This window comes from Ornithorhynchus anatinus, chromosome 1 (assembly GCF_004115215.2).
Source record: "Ornithorhynchus anatinus isolate Pmale09 chromosome 1, mOrnAna1.pri.v4, whole genome shotgun sequence".
Lineage (NCBI taxonomy): Eukaryota > Metazoa > Chordata > Mammalia > Monotremata > Ornithorhynchidae > Ornithorhynchus > Ornithorhynchus anatinus.
Window position 1 is genome coordinate 146730963 of NC_041728.1, and position 24692 is coordinate 146755654.

Consider the following 24692-nt stretch of genomic DNA (forward strand, 5'->3'; position numbering starts at 1 on the left):
GGTTATGAAAGAAGTTGAAGCAGTAGTCAGATGAAATGAATAGGAAACCTACTCCAACAGAGTAGCTTTAAGAGGCTAGAGGAATTATGTAATTCCTCCTTTTCACAATTTCTGAAATATATATAAGGTATTTGGTTATATACCTTTGATTTTTCTGAGATTGATTTTGCCTCACATTACCTAATGTTGCCAAGAGCTGGTTGTAAAATAGTACTTACATCAGATTGCCTGTTCATCACTAATCTGGAAAGAAGAATTTACTTTGGTCAAAAAAGAGAGGAGTTATTTGGTAATTTCTGCAAGGTTTGTGCTCTTACCCTGTCTCTGTAATCAATTATTATCAGTGGTATTTATTGCACTTTTTACTGTGTATAGAGCACTGTACAAGTGCTTGGGAAAATACAGCAGAGTAGGTAGACATGTTCCCTGCCTGCAGGGAACTTCTGCCTCCATTTTTGATAAAACCCTAGCTGAGCACTTTGCTACTTTAAAGATCATGCCTTTCTTATGTAACAAAGAATCTAAAGCTCTTTAAAGGTTTCTGCTATATTTGAATGCTTTTTATACCAAAACACTGGGTGGGGAGGAATCTTAAAAACAGCTAGGTGGTGGCACCTTCTCATATTCTCTCGTAAAAGAATGAAGAAAGTTATCTTAGGTAGCTTTGATTTGGGGCAATATTTGTTAATATCACTTCAAACAATTCCATTTTTCTATCACCATATAAGGACTTGCTTGTTTTTTTTTTTATCTCGGTCACTTTTGGGGGGTATCTTTGAGGTATAAAATTCTAGCTATAATAATAATAATGATGATGAGGGTGTTTGTGAAGCCCTTACTATGTGCCAAACACTGTTCTAAACGCTGGGGGAGATACAAGGTAATCAGGTTGTCCCACGTGGGGCTCACAGTCTTCATCCTCATTTTACAGATGAGGTAACTGAGGCAGAGAGAAGTTAAGTGACTTGCCCAAAGTCACACAGCAGGCAAGTGGCAGAGCCAGGATTAGAACCCATGACCTCTGGCTCCCATACCCGGGCTCTTTCCACTGAGCCACGCTGCTTCTCTACTTCAACTATCTGAATCTGTGATTTTTTTTACCCAAGGCTCCCTTGATGGGTTGGCTGAGGGTCAAATTGACTGAGTGATAAGCCAGAAACCTTGAAGTTTCTTGAGTCCAAAACATTTGGATGAGTTCCCAAAGATTTACAAGCCGACTGGCTCAAGCAAAAATCTTCCCTAATGTCACTCTCAACCGGTGCTCTCTGCACGGTAACAGGAGACACTCTGTGGTACTGTCAGATGTGCTACAAATTGCACTTCTGAAAAGAGAAAGGCATAGAATTAGTTAACACAAAGCAATTTCAGATGAGCCAAATTGGCCTAGCAAAATGCAAATACCTCCGAACAGTGGGGTTGTTCATTTCACTTCAGGGGACTCTTCTATCTCTGAACTCACTGGGAGCCACCATGCTGTTTTCTGACATTTCTGGGTATGCTGCTCCCTAAATTAGTTCTTCCCTGAATGATAAAGCAGTGCCAGAAGACACTGAATGGCTGACCCTAGGAAACCATTCCCTAAATTACTGTCTCCAGGAAGTGAACCTTTTATGAAGGTTGCCAAGCCGTTGCAAACCCCCTACTTGAGAGTGCCCACAGGTAGAGCAGGTAACTTGAGAACATACCTAAGAGTTGCTGTAAACACTGAGATGAGCAAACAATCTGACCATCTCTTCCAAAATCAAGGATTTTTATTATCTCCTGGACAAATGTTCCCAAAGCATCCGACATATTTTCTCCATAGCATTTTGGATATATTTGGGGGATGTTTTTCTCCTCACCAACAGGCTGGTTCATTTTGGGAAACTTGGTCCTGTGAAAGTCTCGACCCCTGATTGTGGAAGGGCGCCAAGAAAGGGGTGGGGATTTGGGGTATTTATTTGCATTTACCATTTTTATTGGCCCGAGGCACATCAGACTGCAGGCCTCCTTAAGTAGGAACTGTTTGTTAAAGTCTGCTGTAGCCTTTTGTGGGCTAGTCTCGCCAAGAGTTGTTTTATCGGGGGGGAAAAAAAGACATCTGCAAAGACCAACAACCGTTACCAAGGCCTAGACTTTGGATCTGCCTCTACCTGTCAAACAGTAAACAAAGCACTCTGGGAGAACTCAGGGTGAGCTGAACACCTTGGTCACACACTAAGCAAACTATTACCAGGTGTGCTTGCAGAACAGACTCTCCATCAGCGTCCTGTCATGCATAAAATGTTTATCCAATTTGTCAAGATAATCTTTCCTCAAATAAGCCCTGGGCCTAGTCCCTGGAACAGCCTGAATTCATTCCATATAATGTAACTCTATTTTTTCACTCATTTTCCTTTAATCGCTGTGTCAACTTTTCCCTGGCTTTAAGCAAACTGAAAGTAATTATATCATTCTTAAGTGAGTAATCTTTTGACTGGGTTAGCTGATTCGTGAGTTACTTCAAAATGCTTCTAAATTGTGGTATCCTTTTCCAAACACATGGTCTTAGATGTTTCACAAAGTTAGGCTCATCAATGACCCAGGAACTTGTTTATTCTGGCACATTTTGAGCCTGAATGATTACTAAATTAGGGCATTTGAAAAGTAGTTGAGTGTGGAAATCGGAAAAAAGAGGTAACTTTACCTATTGCTTTAGGTATTTCTTAAAAATATTATGAATGTTAATATCTAATAGTTTAAAGCATGAAGAACATTTTATTAGTGTTTTGAATTATGTTGTAATACTAAGTTCACTATTTAATTTATTTTTTCTTTTCATAAAATGGTTTTCTAGTTTTGCGATAATCTGCATGATATTATTTTGTTTAAAAGCAGTAACACTTCAGATTAAAGTATGTTCTTTGGTTCTTCTCATAGGAACCTGCTCCCCCAAATTCATGGTATATTAAAAGATAGAAATCATATGGCTTTTTGATGGTGCCTATTTTGGTTTTGTTTTTGCATTCAAAATTCTATTGATAATAAAATCCTTAAAGTGTCTCTTTCTCTCTCTCTCTATATATACATATATGCACATGTACTCCATTTAAAGTTACATTATGCCATTTAAATTTATTTCAGAGTTGGGACTTTATTTTTAGAATACTATCCTATCAAGGTGGGGTTGTGAGGAACAGTTGTTTGATCTAAGCATTGGGAGTTTGCACTGAAATCTTGATTCTGAAGACTGCTACCCACAGGCAGGATAATGTTAAACAGAACTAATCTTTCATTAATAAGTATCCACCCATGTTTGCACAAGAGTTTCATTGATAGAAATCCTTGCCTTTTCCTTTGATGGAAAGTATTAGAAATGAATGAAGACAAAATATTTTGAAATTCAACAAAAAGTTGAGAAATATAAATTTTTTCATGGTTTTTTGAAAGTCATATTTGGCAGGCTAGAACTGATTGCCTATCAACCTCAGTATCAAGCAAAAATTCCTCACTATTGACTCCAAACCTCTCCGTCACCTTGCCCCCTACTACTTCACCTCTCTTCTCTCCTTCTACATCCCAGCACACACAATCTGCTCCTCTGATGCTAACCTTCTCATTGTGCCTTGTTCTTACCTGTTCTGCCGTCGACCCCGGCCCACGTCCTATCTCTGGTCTGGAATGCCCTCCCTCCTCAAATCCACCAAACAGTCACATTTCCCCCCTTCAAAACCCTCCTGAAGGCTCACCTCCTCCAAGAGTCCTTCCCAGACTAAGCCCCCTTTTTCCTCAGCTCCCATTGCTCCGACCTGCCACTTTGCTTTACCCCCCTCCTTGTCCCACAGCACTTGTGTATATGTGTACATACCTATAATTCTATTTATTTATATTAATGCCTATTTATTGATGTGTATATAGCTCTAATTCTATTTATTTATATTGATGCCTTTGATGCCTGTTTACTTGTTTTGATGTCTGTCTCTCCCCTTTTAGGCTATACCCGTTGTGAGCAGGGATTGTCTCTCTTTGTTGCTGAATTGTACTTTCCAAGAGCTTAGTACAATGCTCTGCACACAGTAGGTGCTCAATAAATATGACTGAATGAATGAATGATTTGAAAAAACCTTCAAGATTCAATATAGGAAGGATTTGCAATTCCATTGGACAAAATATGTGCAAATGTGAAAAAAAAATGCAAGCAGCAACTAATCATTTGAGCATCACAATAACAGAGTGTTTTCTACTTGTCCGATTTGCAGAAACATATTCACTAGTAGGAAGTAATTTTCTTTATTAGAAAGGAAGGTAGTATTGCCTGAGTCATCGAAGAATGGTGGAAAAACATTGAAACATCAATCACTGGAGAAGCTATAAGGAGCACATTCGTAACAATACTGTTATCACTGCTGGTACTGATGACAAAGTCATTATATTTTGTCTCTCGGCCAGTGACATGATTGGAAAATATATATATATATAAATATATATATATATATGTATTTCATTCATTCAATTCATTCAATAGTATTTATTGAGCGCTTACTATGTGCAGAGCACTGTACTAAGCGCTCGGGATGAACAAGTCGGCAACAGATAGAGACGGTCCCTGCCGTTTGACGGGCTTACAGTCTAATCGGGGGAGACGGACAGACAAGAACAATGGCACTAAACAGCGTCAAGGGGAAGAACATCTCGTAAAAACAATGGCAACTAAATAGAATCAAGGCGATGTACAATTCATTAACAAAATAAATAGGGTAACGAAAATATATACAGTTGAGCGGACAAGTACAGTGCTGTGGGGATGGGAAGGGAGAGGTGGAGGAGCAGAGGGAAAAGGGGAAAATGAGGCTTTAGCTGCAGAGAGGTAAAGGGGGGATGGCAGAGGGAGTAGAGGGGGAAGAGGAGCTCAGTCTGGGAACGCCTCTTGGAGGAGGTGATTTTTAAGTAAGGTTTTGAAGAGGGAAAGAGAATCAGTTTGGCGGAGGTGAGGAGGGAGGGCGTTCCAGGACCGTGGGAGGACGTGACCCAGGGGTCGACGGCGGGATAGGCGAGACCGAGGGACGGTGAGGAGGTGGGCGGCAGAGGAGCGGAGCGTGTGGGGTGGGCGGTAGAAAGAGAGAAGGGAGGAGAGGTAGGAAGGGGCAAGGTGATGGAGAGCCTTGAAGCCTAGAGTGAGGAGTTTTTGTTTGGAGCGGAGGTCGATAGGCAACCACTGGAGTTGTTTAAGAAGGGGAGTGACATGCCCAGATCGTTTCTGCAGGAAGATGAGCCGGGCAGCGGAGTGAAGAATAGACCGGAGCGGGGCGAGAGAGGAGGAAGGGAGGTCAGAGAGAAGGCTGACACAGTAGTCTAGCCGGGATATAACGAGAGCCCGTAATAGTAAGGTAGCCGTTTGGGTGGAGAGGAAAGGGCGGATCTTGGCGATATTGTAGAGGTGAAACCGGCAGGTCTCGGTAACGGATAGGATGTGTGGGGTGAACGAGAGGGACGAGTCAAGGATGACACCGAGATTGCGGGCCTGCGGGACGGGAAGGATGGTCGTGCCATCCACGGTGATAGAGAAGTCTGGGAGCGGACCGGGTTTGGGAGGGAAGATGAGGAGCTCAGTCTTGCTCATGTTGAGTTTTAGGTGGCGGGCCGACATCCAGGTGGAGACGTCCCGGAGGCAGGAGGAGATGCGAGCCCGAAGGGAGGGGGAGAGGACAGGGGCGGAGATGTAGATCTGCGTGTCATCTGCGTAGAGATGGTAGTCAAAGCCGTGAGAGCGGATGAGTTCACCGAGGGAGTGAGTGTAAATGGAGAACAGAAGAGGGCCAAGAACTGACCCTTGAGGAACTCCAACAGTTAAAGGATGGGAGGGGGAGGAGGCTCCAGCGTAGGAGACCGAGAATGATCGGCCAGAGAGGTAAGAGGAGAACCAGGAGAGGACAGAGTCCGTGAAGCCAAGGTGAGATAAGGTATGGAGGAGGAGGGGATGGTCGACAGTGTCAAAGGCAGCAGAGAGGTCAAGGAGGATCAGAATGGAGTAGGAGCCATTGGATTTGGCAAGAAGGAGGTCATGGGTGACCTTAGAGAGAGCAGTCTCGGTAGAGCGGAGGGGACGGAAGCCAGATTGGAGGGGGTCTAGGAGAGAATGGGAGTTAAGGAATTCTAGGCATCGATTGCAGACGACTCGTTCTAGGATTTTGGAAAGGAAGGGTAGTAGGGAGATAGGACGATAACTGGAGGGGGAAGTGGGGTCAAGAGTGGGTTTTTTTAGGATGGGGGAGACGTGGGCATGTTTGAAGGCAGAGGGGAAGGAGCCCTTGGAGATTGAGTGGTTAAAAATAGAAGTTAAGGAAGGTAGGATGGCAGGGGCGATGGTTTTAAGAAGGTGAGAAGGAATGGGGTCCGAGGCACAGGTGGAGGGGGTGGCACTTGCGAGGAGGGAGGAGATCTCCTCTGAGGATACTGCAGGGAAGGATGGGAAAGTAGGGGAGGGGGTTGTTGGGGGGGAGGGGAGAGGCGGAGGGGTGACTTTGGGGAGCTCAGACCTGATCGTGTTGATTTTCGTGAGGAAATAGGTGGCCAGATCATTGGGGGTGAGAGATGGGGGAGGGGGAGGAACAGGGGGCCTAAGGAGAGAGTTAAAGGTCCGGAACAATCGGCGGGGGTGACGGGCATGGGTGTCGATGAGGGAGGAGAAGAAGCTTTGCCTGGCGGAGGAGAGGGCAGAGTTAAGGCAGGAAAGGATAAATTTGAAGTGTGTGAGGTCGGCTTGGTGCTTGGACTTTCGCCAGCAGCGCTCAGCAGCTCGAGCATAGGAGCGTAGGAGGCGGACGGAGGAGGTGATCCAGGGCTGTGGGTTAGTGGAGCGAGAGCGGTGGAGGGAAAGGGGGGCGAGAGAGTCGAGATGAGTAGAGAGGGTGGAGTTGAGAGCGGAGACCCGATCGTCGAGAGTGGGAAGAGAGGACAGGGCGGCAAGGTGAGGCGAGATGCTATTGGAAAGACGGATGGGATCGAGAGAGCGGAGGTCTCTGTGGGGCAGTAGCGAAGATTTGCAGGGGGAGGGAGTGTGAGAGATGAGGCAGGTGAGAAGGTTATGGTCAGAGAGAGGGATTTCAGAGTTGGTGAGGGAGGAGATAGTGCAGCGGTAGGAGATGACGAGATCGAGGGTGTGACCGAGTCGGTGAGTGGGCGCGGTATGGTGGAGGAGGAGGTCGGCAGAGTCGAGGAGGGATAGCAGGCGGGCGGCAGAGGAGTCGTCGGGTACATCCGTATGGATGTTGAAGTCTCCAAGGATCAGAGTGGGCAGAGAGAAGGAGAGAAGGAAGGTGAGAAAGGGGTCAAGGTGGTTGAAGAAGTCGGAGGTGGGACCGGGAGGGCGGTAGATGACGGCGACAAGTAACTGGAGTGGGTGGTAGAGGCGAATGATATGGGCTTCGAAGGAGGGGAAGGAGAGGGAGGGGGGAGGAGGGATAGTGCGGAAGCGGCAACGGGGCGAGAGGAGGAAGCCGACGCCTCCTCCCTTACCGGTGAGTCTGGGGGAGTGGGAGAAGGAGAGGCCTCCGCCGGAGAGAGCGGCGGCGGAGACCGTGTCTTCGGGAGAGAGCCACGTTTCCGAAAGGGCGAGGAGGAGGAGAGAGCGGGAGAGGAAAAGGTCATGGATGAAAGGTAGCTTGCCTGTAATAGAGCGGGGGTTCCAGAGGCCACACTTGAAAGTAGCTGTGGGTGCAAGGGGAGGAGGGGGGAAGGGCGGGGGGAGGGGAGGGTTTGGATGGGAAGGAGGTGGCGGGGCCCTGGACGAGGAGAGGGGGATGAGGGGTGGCGGTGGGACAAGAGGACTGGGATGGGGCATGGGTGGGGAAGAGAGAAGGGGGGAGGGGGTGAAGAGGGGGTTTGGTGGGGGGAAGAGTAGGGGGAGGGGGAAGAGGGGTAGCGCTGGTAAAGTGGGGTTCTAGGGCGGGAGAGAGGAGGGGGGGAGGAGACAGAGGAGAGAGCGGGAAAGAGCTGAGCGAGAGAGGGGAAGGGGAAGGGGAAGGGGAAGGGGAGGATAGGAAGGGGCGGGGGGGGGGGGGGGGAGGGACATGGCGAGGCCAGAGAGGTGGGTGGCAGCACTGACAACAATAAACAGTAATAAACGAAATCGGTAATATAGCAACATGATACAATATGATACAATACAGTGGTGCTAATATAGCAACATGATACAGTATGATACAATATAGTCGTGTTAATAAAAGGGGTGATGACCAGGGTCGGGGGTAGACTCGATTAAGGGGCGACCTGATCAAATTCAAAATCTGACGACAATAAACAATAAAAAGCGAGATCGCAAATATAGCAACATGCTACAGTAAGGCACACTACAATAGTGTTAATAAGCAGCGATGACCAGGGTCGGGGGACGAGCCGACCCTACCCGATCAGACTCCAAGTCAAGCGGCCAGCGGCCGAGAGTGTCCCAGAGCTCATGACCAAATAACCCTGTGGCGGCGGGGGGGCCCTGAGGTTGTCCGGGGTGGGTGGCGGCCGTGGCCGGCGGCTAAGGCAAGGTAACGTGGTGAGAACAAGGACGTCGTCGCCCGGGGCGGGGGCGGGAGAGATGAATCACCTCAAGAGGGAAGAGGGAGTGAGGCCTTCCCAAAATGGCCGCCTCAGGCAGAGTGGGGGCTTCCTAAAATGGCCGCCTCGGGCGGAGTGGGGGAGCGGTTGGGGAGCACAATGTCCCCGGGCCCGAGCAGGGGGACACAATGTCCCCCGAGGACACAATGTCCTTGGGGCCGAGAAGGGGAGCACAATGTCCCCGGGCCCGAGCGGGGGGGGCGGGTGGACTGGAAGCTGGTGGCTGGGGGTCTGTGGGGGCGAAGATCCGTAGTGTCGGAGTTCCCGAGCGGGGGTGCGGAGATCCAGGTTGTGAGAGGCTGAGGCGGGCGTGGGTCCGGACGGTCCGAGGCTCAGCTCCCCGGTGGAGGCGGAGGAAGCGCAGATGAGTCGGCGAGCGGTAGGCGAAGGGGGGCTTGTCGGGAATCGGGGCAGGGGCCGGGTGGGCCGAGGCTGCGCCTCAGGGGAGCAGAGATCCCGGGCCCACGAGGTAATGGCTCCAAGGGTCCGGGCGATGACCAGGCTCAGCTTCCCGGGAGAGGGGGGGTGGTCTCGGCGTGGATGAGTCGGCGGTCGGCGGCCAAAAAGCCGCTAAAGTCGGCGGTCGGTGGCCAAAAGGCTGCTAAAGAGCTAGGCTGGAAACGGGGGGCAGGCAGCCCAAGGAACCACCGCCTGGGAGGAGAGCTCCAATAATAATGTTGGTATTTGTTAAGCACTTACTATGTGCCGAGCACTGTTCTAAGCACTGGGGTAGATACAGGGTAATCAGGTTGTCCCACCTGAGGCTCACAGTCTTAATCCCCATTTTACAGATGAGGGAACTGAGGCACCGAGAAGTTAATGACTTGCCCACAGTCACACAGCTGCCAAGTGGCAGATCTGGGATTCGAATCCATGACCTCTGACTCCCAAGCCCGGGCTCGTTCCACTGAGCCATGCTGCTTCTCAGATATTAATGTACATGTACACACACACGTAGTTGTTTGTGCATATATATCTATATACACACATCTATATAGATATATATATATATATATATATGTATACATACACACATATATAATCACTTCCTTCATACTTCATTTTATAGATATATATAACAAATATAAATCAGGGACAGGGTTAGATTAAGAAATACACACCTACTCACACTGAAACACAAAAGTAAGGTTACCCTGGGCAGGGAATGTATCTGCCGACTCTGTTACATTTTTTTACTGTACTCTCCCATGCTAAGTATAATACCCTATGGTTCAGTAAATACTCAAAAAACACTTTTGACTGATTGATTGTTAGATACATAGAAGGATTCAAACTTTTTCTGAGAAAGGTAGTTTCTGTCAATTGGCCCTCGGTGCATTCATTTGTGGCCCATCCAATCCCACTTAGCTGGTTCTGACCTTTACTGACCTTTACTGGCCTTTAGCTTCCCCACCACAAATGTAGGAGCTGGAATCCAGTGTTCTTTGCATCAGGAAGGAGAGAAATGAAGCTTGATTTAAAAGAACTGGGAGCTTTTGGATGATGACTGGCTCTATCCTGAGAATTTCCCATCTCCAAGGCTGAGCTGGGGATACTCTTTTGAGCATGGCCTAACGAAGAGAGCATGGATCTGGGTGTCAGAAGGATTGAAATTCTAATCCCACCTCCACCACCTTTGCTGTGGGACCGTGGGCAAGTCAATTAACTTCTTTGGGCCTCAGACAACTCATCTGTAAACTGAGGCCCAGAGAAGTGAAGTAATAATAACTATGGTGTTTGTTAAGCACTTAATATGGACCAAGCACTGTTTTAAGAACTGGGGCAGATACAAGATAATCGGGATGGACACAGTCCCTGTCCCATGTGGGGCTCATAGTCTTAATCCCCATGTTATAGAGGAGGTAACTGAGGCCAGAGAGTGAGGTCACTTGTTCAAGGTCACACAGCAGATAAGTGGCAGAGCCAGGATTAGAACCCAGGTCCTCCCGACTCTCAGGCCCGTGCTCTATCCACTGTATCATGCCGCTTCTCGTCTGCATCTGTGATTCCGTGGCTCTTTCAGTCACTAAGGCACGGCCTCTCATCCTAGCAACCTGTGGCATTTCCACCTCCCTCCCTGCTCTGGGGTCATGGCAGCTCCTCTCAATCCCCCGGCTCTGCTGTCCATTCCAGTGTTAGGCGATTTTTCTCTTCACCCCAGCCAGAAGAAAGTGTGATATGAGATGGAGGAAGCAGAGAACGCCGAGATTCTGAAAGATCAAAAGAAGATTTATCCTACCACCCTGCTGTGGGAGAAAGAGGAGAAAAGTGTTCTGGATAAGGGTCCCTCCGAATGCATTTCACCATCTTGGGCTTGGCAGAGAACTTGGACATGCAGAAAGGGCTAAATCTTAGGGGAAAGTTGAGGCATGCTGTCTGCCCCAGGCACAGAATGACATCAGAAAATATCTGGACGAAGAGGCAGCTTGGAAGATCCTAAAGGCTCAGAAAACTTGCCAAAGTTGGAATGCTCACCTGCACCAAACCTTTTGATCTTCAGCTGCCACTTCTCCCTACTCATTAGTGAATACTTCCCAACTGCTTCACTCTGTGCTTGTTTCTTTACCATGGAAATGAAAACACAGTCTCTTCCTTCAGAACCCATGCTAACCCATCTAAAATCTTCCTGCTTTGGATAGAGATTTGCTGGTGGAAGGGGTGGAGTATAGAAAAACATCCCAACTTTTCAAAGCATTTGAAAAGTTGATTTGTGCTGCATCATGGACTGGGGGTTTGCCTGACTCTTGAACTTAATCAATTGTCCAAGGTCACACATCTTCATACTGTGGTTTTTGTTAAGCTCTTATACTATGAGCCAAGCACTGTAGTAAGCATCGTGTTAGAAACAAGATGAACAGATTGGACACAGTCCTGTTCCACAATGAGATTACAGTCTAGCTCTTCCCCTTAAACTGTAATCTCCTTTTGGGCAGGGAACATATCTACCAACTCTATTCCCTCATTAATGATATTAATAATGATAATGGCATTTGTTAAGTGCTTACTAAATGCCAACCACTGTACTAAGTGCTGGGGTAGATACAAGATAATTGTGTTCCACTTGGGGCTCACTGTCTCAGTCGGAGGGAGAACAGGTAGTTTGCTGATGAAGGAACTGAGGCACAGAGAAGTTAAGTGACTTGCCCAAGGTCATACAGCAAGCAATTGGCGGAGCGGGGATTAGAACCCTAGAACCAGCGTGGCTCAGTGGAAAGAGCCTGGGCTTCGGAGTCAGAGGTCATGAGTTTGACTCCCGGCTCTGCCACTTGTCAGCTGTGTGACTGTGGGCAAGTCACTTAACTTCTCTGTGCCTCAGTTCCCTCATCTGTAAAATGGGGATTAAAAGTGTGTGAGCCCCATGTGGGACAACCTGATTACCCTATATCTCCCCCAGCGCTTAGAACAGTGCTTGGCACCTAGTAAGCGCTTAACAAAAACAAAAACAACATTATTAACCAGCCTCTAACTCCCTGGCCCATGCTAGGCCACACTGTGTCTCAAGATGGATGAATACACCTTCCTGTGACCAATCAATCAATCAATCAATCAATCCATTAATCACAGTGATTGTTTGAACACTTACTGTGTGCAAAGCACTTTACTAAGCACTTGGGAGAGTACAATAGAGTTGGTAGAAATATTTGCTGCTCACAAGAAGCTTACAGTCTTGAGGTGGATCAAAAGAGAGTTCTTGAAAAAGATTCAGGAGGCAGCCAAAGACCCTGGTTGTTAATTATTGCCCTCCGAAAAAAGAGAGTTTACCTATGGTGGTATTTGTTAGCTACTTACTATGTGCCTACCACTGTACTAAACACTGGGGTAGATACAAGAAAATCAGATTGGACACAGTCCCTGACCCACATGGTGCTCATAGTTTAAGTAGGATGGAGAACAGGTGTTGAATACCCATTTTACAAATGAGGAAACTTAGAGGCAAGGAAGGTGCATTGCTTGCCCAAGGTCCCGGCGCAGACAAGGAGTGGATCCAGAATTAGAACTCCACTTCTCTGATTCCCAAGGCCATCTTTAACCCACTAGGCCATCTTGCTTCTACATGTTGGGGTTTGAAGAAAATTCTACCTTCACCATATCCTATTATATCTGTAAACTATTATATCTGCAATTTAGTTACATTAATGTCTGTCTCCCCCTCTAAACTGTAAACTCATTGTGGGCAGGGAATGTGTCTGTTTATTCTTATATTGTACTCTACCAAGATCTTAGTACAGTAAACACACAGAAAGTGTTCAGTAAATACGATTGACTGCCTGGCTAACTGACTATTGGCAGATTATCACTCTTCACAATGGGAACAGCCTCATGGAGGCAGATGGACATGGAGAAAAAATCAGACTGATTCATTCAGTCATATTTATTAAGGGTTTCCTGTGTGCAGAGCACTGTACTAAGCACTTGGGAAAGTACAACAGTAAATAGTGACATTCCTGCCCACAATAAACTCACAGTCTAGATGGGGGAGACAGACATCAATACAAATAAATCAAATTAGATATAAACATAAATGCTGTGGGGTTGGGGAGGAAAGAGGGTAGAGCAAAGGGAGCAAGTCAGTGTGATGCAGAAGGGAGTGGGAGATGAGGAAAAGTTGGAGCTTAGTCTGGGAAGGCCTCTTGGAGGTGGTGTGTCTTTAATAAGGCTTTGAAGTGGAGGAGATTAATTGTCTGTCGGATTTGAGGAAGGAGGGCATTCCAGATCTCATCTGGGATCTGCATCTTAAAAAAAAAGTCCTGGGAAAAAGTAATTTAGAGCATAACAAGTGGCAAAACTAGTTTTTTTTTTTTCTAAAGCAGGAACAGGTGCCTAGTTTGACCACTGAAGTTATTCTCAACACGGAAGCCATAAAGCAGCTTGAAATAGAAAATGAGTGGTAAAATTTGAGACAGATTAGATAATTGGAGATTGTTTTGAGATCTTGCAATGTTTTCATTTATTTCAAAATAGTACCACACCGAGCATGTTGAGCAATCAGGTGAAAATCACAGGCAAACACAGTCTAAGTACTGATAAGAATCCAAAAGGTAAACAATGAATTCCTACTAATGGCTAAGTCGCTAAGGTAAGATCAAGTCTAAATACACACCCTTTGTTAAATACCATTTTATTAACTCAGGTTACGTGGCTCAGGAAAATTTTTCCCCTGAGCTTGTCCAGTGAAATTAATTATGTATTTGCCATCAATCATTTTCAGCCCTGAAAGTCTATGTAACTATTAAGAATTCCACTGCACATTTAAGTAGTATCTAAGAGCTTACTCAGTTGTCCATCACCAAAATTTATCTGATCCCCTTGAAAGTCATTGTATTAATGACCCTATAAAGCTTTCCTTCAAACAACAGCAACAAAAAACCACAAACACTCACCGTGTACTTTTAGTGATTGTCCAAATTTTGGTGCAGTGCAGAGTATCTTAGATTCCAATTCCCTTTATTTATTAGTAGTGATTGTGGGTACTGTGTTTACCTTGCAGCTTTCAAAACACTTTCTGAATGTTCTCTCATTAACCCTCACAAACAAGAAAACAGATGGAGACCCACCCTAGCACCTCAATTTCACTATGGGGGAGATTGAGGTGCAGAGACACTTTCTAGATGACATCCAAGATCAGCGGGAGTGATTGGCATAGCCTGGGTAAGTACTCAGATTTCTTGACTTTCTATCTGATGTTCTTTTGCTGTGTAATGATTTTGGTGAAAAGATGGTGAGTGTTGGTTTTGTGACAGAAGTTGCTGATAATAGTAACATTAGAACTGTTCCATATACATAATCTTTAGGAGCACGTAATAAAAGAAAAACTTGAATAGTTATCTTTTATGCTCTCCCATCTAACATGCTTGCAAATTATAATTTTAATTCTGGCGATCTTTGAGTTTCCCATAGGAACCTCTACTATTTTGGCCTAAGAGTCCTTTTACCACATGACTTCTTACATATTTACCCCAAGTGTTTAAGCATTGCCATCAGCTCTTGTGTTAAAAAATAAACAAGCAGTGTGATTTCTCATAGGAAAAATTGTCCTTCAGAGTTTCTAGCACTACCTTACCTAACCACAAAAGTACTTCTTGGGTCTGAGAACAATGTATTCTATGTAGCCTAGCCTATTACAGACTTTTATTGCAGTGTAAATTCTCCTAGGTGAACAGGCATCAGGGAATTTCCAGGTTGCCCTTCACAAACCAAATCTGGTTAATTCCATATTTACAACCCCCACAGATAAAAAAGTAGCTAAACACTATAGTATTCTTACAGAAGCCTTGAGGCCCAAGCTGATAACATTAATTGGCTCTAATTAAAATGCTTTATTTTTCCTATTCTGGGAAATGCAATTTGGTCTGTGCAAATATTTGAATGAGTTGGGGATGCCCTTCCATTTTCTTTCTCTTCAATAAGTCATCATCATCAGTGGCATATATTGAGCACTTACTGTGCGCAGAGCACCTGGGTGAGTACAACAGAGTTGGTAGATGTGTTCCCTGCCCACACTGAGGTTATAGTCTAGGGATAATAAGTTTTAGAGAATATAAGGACAAGTGGATAAATATAGCTAAAGTCCAAATTCATTTTTATGAGAATTATCCAGATAGTTTGATATTATAGCCCTATTATATCAGAACCTCTGTGAATGGATCTAGTTTAATTGGAAAGTTAGATTGGTTTGGGCCATGCAAATATTCCAAATCTGTGCCTTTCACATGTTTTTCATATAAGCAAATCAATCATTGGTATTTATTGAGCACTAATTATGTGCAGAGCACTGAACTACATGCTTGGGAGAGTATAACAGAGTAAGTAGACCTGCTCCCTTCTGTCAATGATTTTACAATACCCTCGGACACACCCTCGATCTCGTCATCTCCTACCGCTGCACTATCTCCTCCCTCACCAACTCTGAAATCCCTCTCTCTGACCATAACCTTCTCACCTGCCTCATCTCTCACACTCCCTCCCCCTGCAAATCTTCACTACTGCCCAACAGAGACCTCCGCTCTCTCGATCCCATCCATCTTTCCAATAGCATCTCTCCTCACCTTGCCGCCCTGTCCTCTCTTCCCACTCTCGACGATCAGGTCTCCGCTCTCAACTCCACCCTCTCTACTCATCTCGACTCTCTCGCCCCCCTTTCCCTCCACCGCTCTCGCTCCACTAACCCACAGCCCTGGATCACCTCCTCCGTCCGCCTCCTACGCTCCTATGCTCGAGCTGCTGAGCGCTGCTGGCGAAAGTCCAAGCACCAAGCCGACCTCACACACTTCAAATTTATCCTTTCCTGTCTTAACTCTGCCCTCTCCTCTGCCAGGCAAAGCTTCTTCTCCTCCCTCATCGACACCCATGCGCGTCACCCCCGCCGATTGTTCTGGACCATTAACTCTCTCCTTAGGCCCCCTGTTCCTCCCCCTCCTATATCTCTCACCCCCAATGATCTGGCCACCTATTTCCTCACGAAAATCAACACGATCAGGTCTGAGCTCCCCAAAGTCACCCCTCCGCCTCTCCCCTCCCCCCCAACAACCCCCTCCCCTACTTTCCCATCCTTCCCTGCAGTATCCTCAGAGGAGATCTCCTCCCTCCTCGCAAGTGCCACCCCCTCCACCTGCGCCTCGGACCCCATTCCCTCTCACCTTCTTAAAACCATCGCCCCTGCCCTCCTCCCTTCCTTAACTTCTATTTTTAACCACTCAATCTCCAAGGGCTCCTTCCCCTCTGCCTTCAAACATGCCCACGTCCCCCCCATCCTAAAAAAACCCACTCTTGACCCCACTTCCCCCTCCAGTTATCGCCCTATCCCCCTACTACTCTTCCTTTCCAAAATCCTAGAACGAGTCGTCTACAATCGATGTTTAGAATTCCTTAACTCCCATTCTCTCCTAGATCCCCTCCAATCTGGCTTCCGTCCCCTCCGCTCTACCGAGACTGCTCTCTCTAAGGTCACCCATGACCTCCTTCTTGCCAAATCCAATGGCTCCTACTCCATTCTAATCCTCCTTGACCTCTCTGCTGCCTTTGACACTGTCGACCATCCCCTCCTCCTCCATACACTTATCTCACCTTGGCTTCACGGACTCTGTCCTCTCCTGGTTCTCCTCTTACCTCTCTGGCCGGTCATTCTCGGTCTCCTTCGCTGGAGCCTCTTCCCCCTCCCATCCTTTAACTGTTGGAGTTCCTCAAGGGTCAGTTCTCGGCCCTCTTCTGTTCTCCATTTACACTCACTCCCACGGTGAACTCATTCGCTCTCATGGCTTTGACTACCATCTCTACGCAGATGACACACAGATCTACATCTCCGCCCCTGTCCTCTCCCCCTCCCTTCAGGCTCGCATCTCCTCCTGCCTCCGGGACGTCTCCACCTGGATGTCGGCCCGCCACCTAAAACTCAACATGAGCAAGACTGAGCTCCTCATCTTCCCTCCCAAACCCGGTCCTCTCCCAGACTTCTCTATCACCGTTGATGGCACGACCATCCTTCCCGTCTCTCGGGCCCGCAATCTCGGTGTCATCCTTGACTCGTCTCTCTCGTTCACCCCACACATCCTATCCGTTACCAAGACCTTCCGGTTTCACCTCTACAATATCGCCAAGATCCGCCCTTTCCTCTCCACCCAAACGGCTACCTTACTCTTACGGGCTCTCGTTATATCCCGGCTAGACTACTGTGTCAGCCTTCTCTCTGACCTCCCTTCCTCCTCTCTCGCCCCGCTCCGGTCTATTCTTCATTCCGCTGCCCGGCTCATCTTCCTGCAGAAACGATCTGGGCATGTCACTCCCCTTCTTAAACAACTCCAGTGGTTGCCTATCAACCTCCGCTCCAAACAAAAACTCCTCACTCTAGGCTTCAAGGCTCTCCATCACCTTGCCCCTTCCTACCTCTCCTCCCTTTTCTCTTTCTACCGCCCACCCCGCACGCTCCGCTCCTCTGCCGCCCACCTCCTCGCCGTCCCTCGGTCTCGCCTATCCCGCCGTCGACCCCCGGGTCACGTCCTCCCACGGTCCTGGAACGCCCTCCCTCCTCACCTCCGCCAAACTGATTCTCTTTCCCTCTTCAAAACCCTACTTAAAACTCACCTCCTCCATGAGGTGTTCCCAGACTGAGCTCCTCTTCTCCCTCTACTCCCTCTGCCATCCCCCCTTTACCTCTCCGCAGCTAAACCCTCTTTTTCCCCTTTTCCCTCTGCTCCTCCACCTCTCCCTTCCCATCCCCACAGCACTGTACTCGTCCGCTCAACTGTATATATTTTCGTTACCCTATTTATTTTGTTAATGAATTGTACATCGCCTTGATTCTAATTAGTTGCCATTTTTTTTACGAGATGTTCTTCCCCTTGACTCTATTTATCGCCATTGTTCTTGTCTGTCCGTCTCCCCCGATTAGACTGTAACCCCGTCAGATGGCAGGGACTGTCTCTATCTGTTGCCGACTTGTTCATCCCAAGCGCTTAGTACAGTGCTCTGCACATAGTAAGCGCTCAATAAATGCTATTGAATGAATGAATGAATGAAGGCACTAACCTGTAATAATCCTAACTCCACCAAACTTCCCACTTTTAAAGTCTTATAAAAATCCCATCTTCTTCAAGAGGCTTTTCCAGATTAGGACCTCTTTTCCCCTATTCCCTCTCCTTTCTGCATCACCTATGCACTTGGATCTATACCTTTTACCTACTCAATATTCACCCCACCCTCAGCTCCACAGCACAGCATAATTCATTTATTTACATTATTAATGTCTCTCTCACCCTCTAGACTGTAGTAAACTCCTTGTGGGTAGGGAAAGGGTCTACCAACTCTTTTGTATTGCACTCTCCCAGGCACTTAGGACTTTGCTATGCACACAGTAATCACTCAATAAATACAAGTAATTGATTCACTAATCACTCAATAAATACCAGTAATTGATTATTTTCTCCTATAACCACTGAAACTTCAAAGTGAGGGAAAGAGTTGATTCTCAGAGGACATGATCAATATCACCATTAATGAATATTTATTATTCATTCAGTCATATTTATTAAGTGCTTACTGTGTGCAGAGCACTGTACTAAGCGCTTGGAATGTACAGTTCAGCAATAGAGACAATCCCTGCCCATAATGGGGTTACAGTCTAGAAGGGGGGAGACAGACATCAAAACAAGTAAACAGGCATCAATAGCATCAATATAAATAGAATTAGAGATATATACACATCAAAACAAGTAAACAGGCATTAATATAAATAGAATTATAGATACATAGATATATACACAAGAGCTGTGGGGCGGGGAGTGGGGTAGAGCAGAGGGAGGGATCGGGGCGATGGGGAGGGGAGGGAGAGTAGAGGAAAAGGGGGACTTAGTCTGGGAAGACCTCTTGGAGGACGTGAGCCTTCAGTAGGGCTTTGAAGGGGGGAAGTGCGATTGTTTAGCAGATTAGGGGAGGGAGGGCATTCCAGGCCAGAGGTAGGAAGTGGGCCAGGGGTCGACAGCAGGACAGGAGAGAACGAGGCACAGTGAGGAGGTTAGTGGCAGAAAAAGGGAGTGTGTGTGCTGAGATGTAGAAGGAGAGAAGGGAGGTGAGGTAGGAGGGGCCAAGGTGCCTTGCCTTGGCACTGTTCATTCATTCAATCGTATTTATTGAGCGCTTATTGTGTGCCAAGTACTGTACTAAGCACTTGTAAATATAACAACAAACAGACATATCCATAGTTGTCTTTCATATTTATAATAATAATAATAATGTTGGTATTTGTTAAGCGCTTACTATGTGCCGAGCACTGTTCTAAGCGCTGGGGTAGACATAGGGGAATCAGGTTGTCCCACGTGGGGCTCACAGTCTTAATCCCCATTTTACAGATGAGGGAACTGAGGCCCAGAGAAGTTAAGTGACTTGCCCACAGTCACACAGCCAACAAGTGGCAGAGCTGGGATTCGAACTCATGAGCCCTGACTCCAAAGCCCATGCTCTTTCCACTGAGCCACTATTTGATGAAGCAGCGTGGCCTAGTGGAGTCAGAACGACTCGCTGGTTTTAATCCCTGCTCCACCACTTGTCTGCTGTGTTTCCTTGGACAAGGCACTTGACTTCTCTGTGGCTCAGTTCACCTCATCTGAAAATGGAGTTGAAGACTGTGAGCCCCATGTGGAACGTGGACCTGTGTCCAAACTGATTAGCTTCTCTACCCCAGGACTTACTACAGTCCTGGGCACATAGTAAGAGCTTAACAAGTACCATAATTATTATCATTACCATTATTATTATAGCAATTATTATTATAACAGTGACTTTCACCTCGGTTTGCCTGTGTGGTTGAAAAGACCACAGTCACACTGGGCACACTAAAAGGCTGTCCCTTACTGTATTATCATGTTTAATGGTGACAGTACCTAGCACTGTTTTCTATTTGGCCTCCTTCTCTGTAATTCTTTATGAAGCTTTTGCTCCAAAAGAGTCACTCTTTTCGTGATAACAGTACATCAAGCTGGGCTAGCCTCTGCAACTGACTCTCGGTTTTCAGTGGGATACAGTATTATCTGAGGCTTTGTTTTACTGTGCCCTTAGAAATCTTTTCTCTGCCCTTCTGGCTTTCAGTTTCCCGATTTCAATGCTCCCTACAACAACTGTTGGGAATCCTGCTGTCATTTGTTTTCCTCTCCTGCATCCAGTGTAGCTGTATTAAGGTGAACCAAGCCTCAATATTAAGTGCTGGGCATAGTTCTCTATGCACCTAGTTCATAGAGAAACAGCATGGAGTAGTGGGTAGGAAGGCCAGGAAGTCAGAAGGTCCTGGGTTCTAATCCTGACTCCACCACTTGTCTGCTGTATGACACTGGGTAAATCTCTGTGCCTCAGTTATCTCATTTGTAAAATAAAAATTGCGATTGTGAGCCTCACATGGGACAGGGACTGTGTCCAACCTGGTTTGCTTGTATCCACCCCAGAGTTTAGTACAGTGTGTGGTACATAGTAAGTGCTTAATAAATCCCATTATTATTATTATTATTATTAATAATTTGACAGGTATTCATTCATTCATTCAGTAGTATTTATTGAGCACTTACTATGTGCAAGGCACGGAACTAAGCGCTTGGAATGTACAATTCGGCAACAGATAGAGACAATCCCTACCCAGTGACGGGCTTACAGTCTAATCGGGAGAGACAGATGGACAAAAACAAGACAATATAATCATGATAAATAGAATCAAGGGGATGTACCCCTCATTAACAAAATAAATAGGGTAATAAAAATACATACAAATGAGCACAGTGCTGAGGGGAGGGGGAGAAGCAGAGGGAAAGGGGGCTTAGCTGAGGGGAGGTGGAAGGGGGAAGGGGAAGGGAGCAGAGGGCGGAGGGGGAGCAGAGAGGGAGCAGAGGGAAAAGGGGAAGCTCAGTCTGGGAAGGCCTCTTGGAGGAGATGAGTAATTAACTAAGAGAAAGTAATGATTGCCCTCATACCTTCTCAAAGAGACTTAAAAGTCTTGTTTGCTGAAAGAGGAATATTATAGTTTTACTTATCCAGCAATGGTATTTACTGAGCACTTTGTATGCAGAGCACTTTAGTGAGTGCTTGGGAGAGTACATTACAGGAGAGATGATAGGCATATTCTTAGCCCACAAGGATCTTACATTCTAGAGGAATACAGTTCTATGTTCTCTGTAATTAAGATAAGGCTGCTGACAGTGTGATCCTATCCATGAATGCAGATGATGTGGAAAAGCAATCCATTTCACTCTAGGTACTCATAAATATTGTCCCCTGTCATGCTGATATATTTACTCCTTGTAAAGGTTGTCACCGTTTTTGAATTGAACTCCTGGTATCTGGATCTTCCCACAGCCTCTGCTCTTGCAAAACAAACCTTCTCCTGATTCTTGCATATCATGCCTGTAACCAAAATCATAAATAATAAACGTAAATAATCATAACTTCATCAATGGCTGGAGCTAATTGGTCAGCCAATAATTCTCATCTATAAAGTGGGAATTTAATAATGTTGGTATTTGTTAAGCGCTTACTATGTGCCGAGCACTGTTCTAAGCGCTGGGGTAGACATAGGGGAATCAGGTTGTCCCACGTGGGGCTCACAGTCTTAATCCCCATTTTACAGATGAGGGAACTGAGGCACAGAGAAGTTAAGTGACTTGCCCACAGTCACACAGCTGACAAGTGGCAGAGCTGGGATTCGAACTCATGAGCCCTGACTCCAAAGCCCGTGCTCTTTCCACTGAGCCAAGCTGCTTCTCTGTGACCCTCATGTGGGACAGGGACTGTGCCCAACCCGATTTGCGTGTACCCACCTCAGTGTTTAGTACAGTGCCTGGCACATAGTAAGTGCTTAACAAATGCCACAATAATAATTATTAATAATATTAATGATAAATTACTTTTCCCCTACATGGATGCACGTGATGAGGTCATGATTAGAATGCAGGACTTTGACTCCCAGGCCTGTGTTCTCTCCACTCGGCCATGCAGCTTCTCACAGTCTTGAAATCCAATGATTTTGTTGCTTTAAATTACCTTGGAAAATGTGCTTCACAGACTTGAACACTCATCTAAAGCTGAGAAAACAGCAGAGCAATCTTCATAGTGAAGGCGAAAAGAAGTCAGCATCATTGAGAAGCAGCACGGCTCAGTGGAAGGAGCCCAGGCTTGGGAGTCAGAGGTCATGGGTTCGAATCCCGTCTCTGCTGCTTGTCTGCTGTGTGACTTTGGGCAAGTCACTTCGCTTCTCTGTGCCTCAGTTACCTCATCTGTAAAATGGGGATTAAGAACTGAGCCCCATGTGGACAACCTGATTACCTTGTACCACCCCCAGCACTTAGAACAGTGCTTGACCCATAGGAAGTGCTTAACAAATGCTATTATCATTATTATTAGTAGTAGTAGTAGTATCATCATTCTGGGCCTGACAAGCCTAAAAGGTTATGGAACAGTTTCATTTAATGGTTACTTGCTCTCGCTCCCTCTTCGACTGTGAGTCCTGTGTGGGACAGAGAATATTTCTTATCTGTACCTATTCCAATAGTAATAGTAGCAATAGTATTTATTGAGCCCTGCATGGCCTAGTGGCAAGAACAAGGGCTTGGGAGTCAGAGGACGTGGGTTCTAATCCCAGCTCCACCCCTTGTCTGCTGTGTGACCTTGGCCAAGTCACTTCACTTCTCTGTCCCTCAGTTTCCTCATCTATAAAATGGGGGTTAAGACTGTGAGCTCCACGTGGGACAAACTGATTACCTTGTATCTACCAGCGCTTAGAACAGTGCTTGTCACATAATAAGCGCTTAACAAATACCATTATTATTATTATTATTATTATTTAAGCTCCTTGTAGGAAGCGTTCTTGTCTACCAACACTGTTGCATTGTACTCTCCCAAGCATTTAGTACAGTCATCCACACACAGTAAGTTTTCAGTAAAGTATTGTTTGTTTAATTGTGCAGAACACTCTACCAAGCAGTGGGACAGAATTCACAGATGGGAATTGCAAATGGCCTCTGGCCCTCAAGGGGCTCAAAATCTAAGATACAAGGTGGGAGAGGGGACTTGAAAATACACATAAGGAACAATGAAACAGTACAATATATAATAATAATATTAATAATGGTATTTGTGAAGTGTCAGTCACTGAACTGAGCACTGGGATGGATACAAGCAATCGGGTCACAGTCTTAATCCTCATTTTGCAGATGAGGTAACTGAGACACAGAGAAATGACTTGCCCAAGGTCACACAGCAGACAAGTGGAGGAGCAGGAATTAGTACCCAGGTCCTTCTGACTCCCGGGCCTGTACTCTATCCACTAGGCCATGCTGCTAATCGACATGAATAAAAAATATAAAAGACAAGGATTAGAAGCTAGAGGAGTAGAATTTCAGACTGCGTGAGGTTGAGAGTCCAAGGCGTGGCACAGCCACGGCAACGGTTGTGGTAGCCATCAGTCTTCCTAAGGCTTTGTGGAGGCCTCGTGCTTGAGTGATTTTCCTTTTCTCACCAAGGTGGTGAAAGGTAGGATGGGATGGGGATGGAGTCTCCTCGATGGCGAGGAGGATAGTCAGTGCCAGTTCCTGGGGGGCCATGCTGTCTGTTGGGGGGACACCAAGGCGTGCAGCTGCAGCTTTCATCTCTACCACCCAGTGTGTGCAAGACATGAGGGGAGCAGGGGCCAGGCAAATAGTAGACACTACCAATCTGAGTTTCCCAGTATTATGTCATCTTTTCCTTCTCCATTATGTTTTGGAAATGCTCAGCTGGCAGAATTTAAATCTTGGAAATATTGTCAACATTGAGTGGCTGTTTATTTAATACATCTCTTGCACTTGAGTAGATAGTGACCATTCAAAGTAAATATTTACCAATTTTTCAAGCACTTTAGCTTACTTAGCTAAAGGCACTCAAGTGAGCCTATTTTAATTTTTCTTTTGTCAGTTTGACATGAGGCTAGAGTTCATGCCCCATCATTCTTTCCTGCTCAGTAAAGTGGGTCTTGCCATTCGTATAACCCCACCCATCCAAGGTTTGGACAGCCTTGAAGGCCAGTGAAAGGGAAGGCCTCTTGTTAGGGAGCCCTGGCAGTCAAGAGTTGCTCAAGGAGTAGCCTCCTGCTCCAGGGGTGCCCTCTTCCCTTAATTCTCATCAGCTGTCTGTCAGAAACTCTCCTCCCCACCTCCTAAGTCATCATGGGATGGGGCCATACGTGTTTCATTCATTCATTCATTCATTCATTCATTCATATTTATTGAGTGCTTACTGTGTGCAGAGCACTGTACTAAGCACTTGGAAAGTGCAATTTGGCAACAAATAGAGACAATCTCTACCCAACAATAGGCTCACAGTCTAGAACGGGGGAGACAGACAACAAAATAAAACTAAACAAGTAGACAGGCATCAGTAGCATCAATATAAATAGAATTATATTAATTGATAACATTAATAAAATAAATAGAATACTAAATATGTACATATGTACACAAGTTTTGTGGGGCGGGGAGGGAGGTAGAGCAGAGGGGGGGGTGTCGGGGCAATGGGGAGAGGAGGAAGAGCAGAGGAAAAGGGAGGCTCAGTCTGGCAAAGGCCACCTAGGGGAGGCCTTTCAGTAGGGCTTTGAAGCGGGGGAAATATGCTATTTGGAGGAT